This window comes from Vigna radiata, unplaced genomic scaffold, assembly GCF_000741045.1.
Source record: "Vigna radiata var. radiata cultivar VC1973A unplaced genomic scaffold, Vradiata_ver6 scaffold_158, whole genome shotgun sequence".
NCBI lineage: Eukaryota > Viridiplantae > Streptophyta > Magnoliopsida > Fabales > Fabaceae > Vigna > Vigna radiata.
Genome location: NW_014542914.1, coordinates 237378 through 249540, shown reverse-complemented (window position 1 = coordinate 249540; position 12163 = coordinate 237378).

The window sequence follows — 12163 nt, the reverse complement described above, 5'->3', positions numbered from 1 at the left end:
ATTTAAAATTATTTGTATGTTCCATTATTCAACTGTCTATAAAGTACTTTGATCACTTTGAAAACTAGAATAGGTTAGCTTTTAGAAAAAGAATTTTTCTTTTTCTTTTATCCTAATAAATGAGAAATATGAATGCGATTGAAATGTTTAAATTAAAAATAATGATATTTTAACATTAATTTTTATAATATTTTAATATTATCTACGTGTTGTTTTATAATTGATTTAAAATTATTTTACAATTAATAATAATAATTATAAAATTATTATGAATGAATAAAATGATTAAAATATTATAAAAAAATCTTGTCAAATTATCATTATTTTTAAATTAAATAAGCCATTAATGCAGAAAATGATCTGAAGTTAAAGTTTGTTGGCAGGAATTATATGGATGGACGTAGGAGATTGAAGGGAAACTGGTTGTTGTTCTTGTAAGTTTACTTATAGTGGAAATTTAATGATGAAGATTATGAAAATGTTGATTATGTAGCAGAAAAGAGAGTGACGAGACCGAAGGCCTGAACCAAGTTGCAAAACAAGTCAACATCAACAGTGTAATTTATAATTGATGCAAAAGTTTCTGCAGAAGTTGCAGTTGAATTTCATAGAAACCCTAGACACATAGCTTTCTAGTTCCAAGGTAAAAAGAAAAAAAAAACAAAAAAAAAAAAACACATACTAGGGTTTGGCTTTAGGCCAGAAAGAGAAAGACTGCTACCCTCAGAAGTCGCCATTAAAAATCGAACTAACTCATTACTCTTCAATAACCCTTTTCACAGGAAAAATATAAATAAAATAATTGAAAAGCAATAATTCAGAGCCTTCTTCTCTGCTGTTCAGAACAACTCGTATCTTTCTTGTGTATAATACTTATCAGTCAACAGGTCAAGCTTCAGAGAGTAACTGCCTTCAAAATATGCGTTACGAACTTTGTAGCAGAATAGGTCCTTCTGAAGAAAAGCCTACAAATTCTAGATCACTCAACAGGCCTCATACAATTAATGGCATCCAAAGCTAATATATTATTATTATTATTATTATTATTATTATTATTATTATTATTATTATTATTATTATTATTACTGTATTACTGCATAGTAGTATGACTGTGAAACTATGATATAAATATAGAATCAGGAAAAAATAAAGACATTATGTTATAATATTCAAGATTTTTAAATATTATCTGCAAGTTTTTCCTAACTAAACCTTAAAGAAATTGAAGGATTTTGTTACAGATGAATAATTACATAAGTTGGCACAGCAGCAGAAAGATAGATAGGGAGAGAGAGAGGTAGAGAAGAAAAGGAAAAAGAAAAGTTTCTCGATAACAATCCAAAATCCCTTAAATTTTCAAGGGTAGCATACAATTTCTCAAAAGAATTTTCATCACTCGATAGATCTCCAGGCCAATATGCAGATTTTGATGTTCATTTAGCAGAAGCCCTTCATTTTCCTTGAAAAAAGCACATCTGACAAGAAACTGTGGGCATTGAACAGAACGGCTATGCAAACATATATGGACTCAACCAGACTAAAACGCTTTTTTGAATCCATAATATTGTAAGAAAATATGGATAAATACAGATAGAACTGCATCAGGGAAAAAAAAAAGTAGTAGTTAAAATCTAAAAAATTGAACTTCAACTTCTGATGACAGTTTAAAACCATGCAGCAAATTCTGCTTGAAGAACTTCTATCTGTCTTTAAGATGCATACAACAACGTATGAGAATTTAGTGCAGATAATTAGCAAATTCTTTTCTGCAAGCGAGTTCTTCCACAGCATGAGAAAACGAGGCAAGCTTTTGAAAAAGTTCAGGCAATGAAAGAAAATAAAACAAAGCCAAAACGACAAACACAAACAACTAAAAAGTACAAACCATTTGTTTTGAACTAAATAGATCAAAAATAAAAGAAATTAAGTAGCAAAAACAAAGAAACAACATGCATGAAGTTATAAAACCTGAGATGGGAGGAACAATAATAATAATAATAAAAAAAGCAACCTTTGCAGGAGTCAAAATACATAAAAAGAAAAGAGGTGGTTAAGGTAAAATTCGTACAGTCGGAATCGTCATCATATTTTTGAAGATCTTGACTTCAGAACCGCTATGATCAGAACCTACAAATCAAGTAAGATTCAGAAAGAGAGTGTGAGGAAGAAAGAAGCATATATAGAGAATAGTTTTGAGGGATTGTTCTCTTGCAACAACATGCATCTTTGAAGATGTATATACAGTAAGAAGAAGCCGTGAAACTCAGGATAGATAGCGCCAAAGAACAACACGATGATGTGAAAAATCATGGCGCTATCCCTCCTGAGCTTTACAGATTCTTCAGTACTAGGCTTTTCTTCTTTCTGAGAAGGAAGAGTAAGAAATTTTAGGAGAGATAATGAAATGGAAGAAGGTGTTGATGTTTGAGGAGGTAGAATGAAGGGTGGAGAGGGGAATTTATAGGAGAGAAAGAAGGAACGTGGCAACTGAAATTTGAAGATTTTTGAAAAAGGTAAAAGGGTTCTTACTTTTGCACCAGAAATGAGAAAGTAGCAGCAAAATTAGACTGGTGAATGCAGCATGCCATGGTTAATGGTTCCACATGCTTCTGTGGCTGATTTAGTGACCAAACAACTTTTCTTTTTTTAATATCTTTTGTCGAAAAAGGTTATCTCATAAACTATATTTTAATCTCTGCTACGTATTCTTAACCTTGTACGTTGCCGACTACGTATTTTTCTCAGAAAAAGACATGTAGCTACAGAGAAAAACAACTCAGAAGATTGGAATATAAAATAATAAGGTATAAAAGGAATATTGGAAAGTCTTTTATGTCACATTTGACTTTTTTTTTTAAGGAGAATGTTTTGAAAATGCTACCTCATCATTATATTTATTGATGTTTTTATTTTGTTTCTTCGTAAAAGGATAAGATAAAGAGATAGGCTATATACGTGTCAATTCTTATTAAGAAAAATTAATATAAATATTTATTGATTAATACATCATTTATTTTTAATGTTAATTTATATAATTATGAAGAATCTCTGTTTATGTTCATTAGAGTTTGAATAAGAGTTTGAATAACTTGGACCAAATTATATCTGAATTCGTAAAAAAACCCTCCTTGTACAAAAATAATGTATAAGAAAAAAATAATTTACACGAATACAGTTTTTTATTTTCATATGTATTTATGGGGGAAAGTAATTTTTAAAGTTATAACATTAAATTACAAGGCTTATTAATTTTTTTGTTATAGTCAATCCTCTTTATTGTAGGAGTAATATTCTAGTTATAAGCACAACTCTATGAAATTTTAACAAATTAAAAATTAAGAGAGTATATTTATTTATTATATAATTCTTCTTGATAACATACGGTGAATGGAGTGTTTAATCATTATTTAAAATTATGATATTTATTTCAAAATATAATCAATAAAATAAAAATAACTTTTTTTACAAGATACAACTTCACAAGCCTTATCAACAACATCCTTCATGTCATTGGCCAAACAAACACAAATAAGTGGCCTCATTTATAACCACAAAAATAAAAAGAATTTTGATATAAGAATAAATGAGTTTTTTACACATGCAACGGTAATATATATATATATATATATATATATATATATATATATATATATATATATATATTTTTTTTTTTAAAGAAAAATAGTTCAAGTTGTGGAAGATTCTCTTTCACATAACTATCATATATAAATATAGTTGCAGAAAGATGACATTGCTCATTGATGATAAAAGTTCGGTTAATGTCACTTATTGGCTGCTCGTGCTTTCTGGTTTCGGTTGATTATTGGTTTTTTTTGGCATGCATGCTAACAAAACTATTGGCAGAGTGGTTCACGAGATGTAGAACACTTGCATCAATCTTTCAAAATTTGAATTATTTGAATGTTAAGAATACGACCTATCATATTATAAGATACTTTTACATTTATTTGACACATAATATAATAGTAAAATAGTTAGGGTTAAATATTTTTTTATCCCTTAACTTTCAATAAAAATTAGAATTAGTCTCTCTTCAAAATTTTGGCCTAATAATTTAGTTCCCCAACTTTAAAAATATATGAATTTAGTTCTTTTAACTAAATTTTGTTAGGTTTATTTGATGTTTCAAGCGTGTTTCATGATAACATTTGAGTTGTTTACACTGTTTGACACATTTGATTTTCAATGTTAACTGATAAACGTGGTGTAAACATCAAATAAAGTTAACAAAATCTGGTTAAAACAAATAAATTCACGTCATACTAAAGATTGAGGACTAAATTGGTCCAAAGTTTCGAAGAAGGACTAATTTCAATTTTTACTAAAAGTTAAGGGACCAAAAACATATTTAACCCAAATAGTTATAAAATTATAAACTTTTATATTTTTTTAAGTAAAAAAAATAAAAAATAGAAAAAGATAGTATCAAATTAATGTAAAAAAGTTATACATGTGAAAGAATATTTTTTTAAGAATATTTCTCTCATCAGGGTTTAGAGTTTTTTTTTTGTGTGTGCTTTAAATTATTCACATAATAAAATTATATGTTTTTAATTATAATGAATTTATTGTAATATGTTATTGTACTGTTGAAAGAAATATTAGTATAGAAGATTTGTATAACTGTTAATACAATTAAAATTGTCTGTAATCTTTAATAAAATGTTTGTATTAATAATTTGATGAAATATATTAGTACTGTGTTGTTTTAGAAAATTAAAAAACAAAATATACAGTTAAGTTTTAATTGGAATACGATTATCAATAAGAAAAGAATTATTCAAACTCAACTCAAATGTTATCATATGATTTTTTTTTTCTATTTAAAATTGAATTTGAATTGCCCAGGATCTGAGAAGAAAAAATTATCTTTTAAGATTTAAATAATTGCATTTATTTGTGTAAGACTTCAAACTTTTTTATTATTATTATTAATAATAATAATAATAATAATAATAATAATACTTAATTCACAGTCAATGATTTCTGATTTATGTATAAAAGAAAAAGGTTTTACGGAAATAAATTATCCAATGTGGGACTTCTTCTAATTGGAAAAAGAAAAAGAATGGAAGAATGTGATATTGGCGTTTACAGAAGGCTGTATAACTTATTTCAAAATTGTTTTTCATCATAAAAATTTATTTTAATTATTTTAAAAACAAAAAAAAAATTATATATGATGATGAAGTAGATACTGTCATCATAACCTAATAAAAGGTGGAAATAAGTTTTGGGAGTAGCTTCCATAGTTGGGCAACAATATTTCAGCATTCCCTGGATATCATAGTTCAATTTAACAATCAAAAGGATATTTAAATAATTTAAAAAAAATGTTATTTTTGGTTTTGATTATGAACGAGCATAAAATTTTAAATTATACTTCGGTGATAGGAAAGTTAAAGCATTAAAATCATAAATAAATAATAAAAAAATTGGTTTTGATTGTTAAAGTAATTAAAATATACTTTTTGTTGATTTAAAAGAAATTAAAAAAACTATTTAATTTTAAAAATATTAGACTTTACTTATTATTAGACTAATATTCTTACAATTAAATAATACTTTTAAATAAAAAATATTAAGGTTCGATTATTATCAAAATCAAAATTTAATATTCTTAAAATTAAATAATATTTTAAATAAAAAATTATTAAACTTTAGTTATTATTATGATATCATTTTATACTTCAGTTCGATCGTACCGAAATTTTTTTTTATCTACATATTAAACCTGCACAAAATCAAACAAAACCAACACATTAAATTTATCACACTCAAAATCAATTAGAATTTAAACACAACAATATGTTATCTTGACAACGAGTAAATGTTTTAAATACGATTGTATATTTGTATAATGTATTTTGTACAAGTTATCCTTAAATGTTTAATGAACTTATCAAGAATTGGGGTAGGATTCTTGAACTTTGACACCAAACACAATAATTTCAATTAATATATAAAAAGACAAAGCTACAAAATATTTGATTTAATGCAAATTTTATTATTTCCCAACTAGTTGTTATATCTCAAAACGATGGATTATAATTACAAGTCAACAAACTACACTTACGTAGTAATATAAAGGACAAAATATATTTGTTTTCCTCGTTCAAAGCATTTGGTGACATATGCTTGGATGACATCAAACTTATTGTTTTCGTGCACGAGTTAAGTGTCTATGAACCCATATACAACATTCAACTCCGTATTATTTCTAACACCAAAAATATACTTGAACACAACATTTATTTGATATAAATAACTAGAGAAATCAATTGAATATAAAGAATGGTTAAGAGGCTTACATAATTCATAACTGAATAAGGGTAATATTAAGTTCTTTTGTCCCCAACACAAGCTTTAAGACATATTTCTTATGCTGATACAATGGGATGTCAATGTCTCTCCCAGATATATCACAATCCCATGTAACCTATATCAACTCATCACTTATGATGTTAACTAGTGCAGTGCACCAAGAGGTAGGCCACCACATACGAGTTACTTTTTTATCTTACCATCTTAACAAAAGTATGAAAAATGAATTATAAACAAACACGTCAAATTGTTATGAGTTTCCTAACAAGAAAAAGTACTTCCTTCTTTGCTCCTAAACACCTTTTTCATCTTAGGCATAAAAAACACAATCATAAAAAAGCAAGACACGAAAGAAAATGACAACAGAAAAAGAAAAATGTACCAACAATGAACAAAAAGACACACACATCACAAAAACACAAAAAAAAAATGACGAGAATAGCTCACCACGACAGCGGAAACGACAAAGAGTGAAGGTCCTTTAGAACCCTTATGCAAGATGGCGATGGACAGTGGTGGTGGCTTTAACCACACGACAACGTAGGTGTTCAGTGGCAAAAGGAGGCAATGAAGGGTGCAAGCTGGTTCGTAGAGGAGGAAGGTAGAAGAAAACTATAGAGATGAAGTGACCACCTCTAAATCTTTCATGAAGTTTTACCCTATGTTGGCTGTAAAACCAACGACAAATGCACCGGTCGCAGTGTTGGAAGTCCCACATCGACTAGAGATGAGGCCATTTAAGTATATATAAGTGGATGCAAACCTCACCCTACAAGCCGGTTTTGTGGGGTTGAGTTAGGCCTAGAACCCACTTCTAACATGGTATCAGAGCTATGGTTAGAGTCTATCCTAGCAATATTTGTTGGGCATATTGTTCCACCCGCTGTTGGGCCGTTATCGGACCACCCATTAATATCTAGTCTCACGCTCGAGATGTATATATCTCGGCATGAGGGGGGTGTGTTGGAAGTCCCACATCGACTAGAGATAAGGCCAATTTATAATATATAAGTGGGATGCAGACCTCACCTTACAAGCCGGTTTTGTGGGGTTGAGTTAGGCCTAAAACCCACTTCTAACATGGTATCAGAGCCATGATTAGAGCTCATCCTAGCGATTTCTGTTGTCGTTGGGTATGTTGTTCCACCCGCTATCGGGCCGCTATCGGACCACCCATTAAAAATTCTAATCCCACGCTCGAGATGTATATACCTCGGCGTGAGGGGGGTGTTGGAAGTCCCACATTGACTAGAGATGAGGCCATTTAAGTGTATATAAGTGGATGCAAACCTCACCCTACAAGCCGGTTTTGTGGGGTTGAGTTAGGCCTAAAACCCACTTCTAACACGCAGCATAGCAAGTGATAAATATTGTTCTCTCCCAAGGGACTTGTGCAACACATGACAATTCTTCCTTTCATAACTCAATTAGACATCAAACTGTACAAAAAACACATGAAACTCTTTTTGGTATTTTTATCAAACAGTTGGTGTGCAAGGAATTTAACATAGAGTATTTACAATTTGTTAAGACTATAATTCATCCATTCCATTCTCATGCATTCACAAACATCTCAATTCCATCCAATAGGTGTTCAATTTCAGTTCTAGGTTCCATTCATATTTCTCAATACATCAAGAACCACAATTCATGCATGGGTGATCAATCTAAAGCAAGCATTAAACATAAAAATTGAATACTAACATGAATTGGAAAATCATATAGCATTAACATCACAAAATACATAAGAATTCCATGTTTTACAACTAATCTCAATAAATAGGAAAAGCTCTCCATGGTGGAGAACTTAGGGTTCTACAAAATTGAAGAGATAGGAAAGAAATTGGAACCAAAAAGAGAAGATGCACAACCTTTCCCAAGGTTCTTGGCAGCTGCTCCATGCTCCATTTGCACCTCCCCTTCGCAATTGCATCTCCAATTTGTGACCCATCTTCTTCCTCAACCCAAAAGGGCAAAATCACCATTGATGAAGCTTGAAGACCCAAGGAGGAGTGAGAGAGCTTCCCAACACCCCCAAATAGCCTCCTAGGGCCTCTCCCAATCTCTCTAGGTGAAGAATGAAGTGTAAGAGGAGAAGAATGCCCAAAAAATCGCGAGACCCATGTTTAAATAACTCATTTTGACACATCAGCGAAAGTCGCGCCAAGCTCCAATTTTTGTGTGAATCTACGAGTTGAATGGCGCCTAGCCCCCTTTTGGGGCGCCCAGGCGTGAGATTTGCAGTGAACTGCGAATTGAATGACGCTCAGCCCCTTCTGGGGGGACCCGGGCCTGATTTTTCTGCACTGCATCTTTTTCTCTTTCTCTGAAGATCTGCTTGCTCCAAAGGCGTCCAACATGGATATTTGCTTCAAATTGATATTTTCTTGTCCCAAAACATGTTCCCTTGAATTTTTGTTTATTTTCCTCCACTGTAATTGTTTTCTATTCATTTATTTCACACACTCAAACAAAGATATTAGAGGTAAAAACAAGCATATACTAAAGGCTAATATGTTTTGATTATTTGTAAAAATTGAAGCCTAAAGGCTACTACTAAAATAATAAAAAAAAATTATAAATTTTAATGACAATTTTGAAATATTCTTTAACATTTAGGTTTTGATTCTTTAAAAACTAAAGATATAATTTGTACAGGCTTCGGTTATTGGGAAATCGAAACATAAACACCATATATGCTTCAATTTCTAAGAAACAAAAACCTAAAAATACGCAAAAAAAATTGCAAAATTGCCACTTCTTTTCGTAAGCTCGAAGCATATAAGACAATTTTAAATGGTAAAATTGTACTAATGTTTGTTTCTCTTTAGTTTATGTAAGGTTTTTGTTAAAGTTAGATAAAAATATCAATTTTAAATAGTTAAACCTTATGCATCTAAGTTTAGATTAGAAAATGTTCAAGTTTAATTAGACTCTCACGAAGTTGTTGATAATCTCTAAATTTTTAATTTGTTTTAATTATCTAAAAAATGAAAATAGTTCAAGGAAGTAACAATATGAGTATTAAGTTAATCAATCAAATTTTTTATTTTAGTAATTAATTTATTCTTCATTAAAATTTCAATCTCGCACCTTTCTTTTAGTGTTTTATATGGGAAGATGATGTAAGATTTGATATTTATGACTTACCTGAAGCTTAGTTGGATTTATGAAAAATATAAAGATGATAATTTGTTAAAGCATGCTACCTCCTCATGTAAATTAATAATTGGTATTTGTGTGAAGATCCTACTAATAATATTAGCATGTACTTCATAAAACTAATGGATTATTATTATTATTATTATTATTATTATTATTATTATTATTATTATTATTATTATGATACTTACCAATTATTTTAAAGTTTATTATTTGTAATTTTTAGAAAAACAATGAAAAATATTTAAGTTATTACAAAAATGTAGTTAATTTTTACTTTTTTTTAATATATTGTAAGTTTTAATTTAAAAAAATAATAAATTAAAAGCTCACATTTAAATGAATTATAATATAATATGATAAACTAATAAAAGTACATGTACTTTTCAGTTAAAGTTAAAGTATTATATATGTACAAATTAAAAGTATTAAAGTTCTTTTTGGTATGACTTTGCACTCGCAATACGAGTTCCAATCCTTTAGAAAAGTGAACTTCAAAAATCCCATCTATGATGGCCAGATTTGCATATCTATTCAATATTCATCTTAGATTTTATCCTTGTGTTTTTTGTTTTTTTTTTGTGATCTTATGTTGCCATAAACATAAAAAGAAATTAGTTAACGCAAATCATAGTAAAACTGGGAAAGAAATTCTAAGGTTGTAACGGATATTCTGTCAGTTTTCTTATCTGATTAAACATGAAAGAATATATAACATGTGGTTAGGTTCTTTCTAAGAAAGAACTAGAAGGAAAGAAATGATTACATGTGTATACGGTTCTTCAAAACATAATGATGTTTAAAGAAGAATATCTCTGTCTTTCAAGGAAGAAATTGTCTTCTAGATTTACTTATATTCTTATGATAAAGTTTCTGTCTCCACGATAACTTTCTTGCACATTCAGTCACCGTATATATTCAAGGAAAATAAAGAATGGAAAATATGTAGCTTAGAAATTTCGAAAATTTGTATATAATTAATTATTTTCATAATTAGTTTTAGTTAGAATATTAGTTTTCTGAAAAATATATTTAAATTTTTTAGATATAATTAATAAGAAATTAAAGTTTTACATAAAAAATAATATATATAATTTTTTAGATATAATTAATAAGATTTTGAATGTAAGGACAATAAGATTTTTGTTTTGTTTCAAACATAGAAGAAGAAAGAGTTTTCCAATCTTAGCATGCTAATAAAAATTACAGCATTATTTAGTTTAAATTTTAATTTCTTTAAATTATAGGAATTTGGTTGTTGTTTGTGTTTTAGGTTATATAAATATATTTATCTTTTCCTACTAATAGCTAATGCAGAATTTGAATATTAATCTTTTAATTTATTTAGTTTTATTAGTAGCTTTTGGCTACATTTTGCAGTTATTTATAAAACATATTTTTGTTGTAATACTAAGAATTGAGGGGAGTGCTAACAGAATCTTAAACACAATCTATAGAGGGATCTATTCATCATGGAAGTTAGGACTGAAAGAAATATATATATATATATATATGTAGACAACATTTTTTGACAACATTTGAACATCATTTATATATCATTTTGTTATTGATCCAAATTATTCCACAATCAATAATAATAACATAAACATCACTATAGACCAATCACAAAATGAAACGTAGATGATGTTCAAATATTGTCAAAAAAATATTGTCTAAGTATCATTATCATATATATATATATATATATATATATATATATATATATATATATATATATATATATATATATATATATATATATATATAAATGATAATCAAGATTATTAAGTTATGATTATTACTTTTGAAGCATTATAGAGTCTTAATGTAAACCCCACAGAGATAGTGAGATTAGTCTTTTGGCCACTAATGTAATGACAACTCACTCATACTTTCCTTATTGAAATAATTAATGACAAGATGTTGTTAACTATTATCTTAACAGAATTAGTAAACGAATCAATAGTAAAAAAAAAAATATTATAAAGTTATATTAGATAGCCATAAACATACGAGAAACATATATCTATTGGATTTTCAGTGTTGTGTTCATCCGCCATTAAATATATTTTTAATTTTTAATTTTTGATATAAAATTAAAATTGATTCATATCTTAAATTTTAATACAGTTTATTCTTGAAAATTTAATATAATTTAGTTTTTAAAATTTAAAAATAAATTAATTTAATTTTCTTCATTCAATTAAGTAGTTTTTTATATATAAAATGATATTTTTGACATTTAAACTATTTATGTTATTTGATATATTTCAACTGAAATACTAACGTAAAATATTATATAATATATAAAAATATTTAACATCATTAAATTAAAATTAAATTAAACTGATTGTCTTTAATAATTTTTTAAATTTAAAAATCAAAATATATTAAAATTAAAAAAAAAATAATTTCACATCAAAATTTAAAAATTACGAATATAAATTAACTTTTTAAAATAAGGACATACGGTGATTGCTTCTAATCTCCAACCAACCATCATGTCCAAAACAACCAAAAAAAAAAACTCCATGGATAAGGGGTAGTTTTGGAATATTGTCGTTAAGATATGAATTTTATTAAAAGAAGTTATTAAAATATACTAATCATTTTTAAATACAACTCTACTTTATCGAAATACTTTTTTCTTATTTAA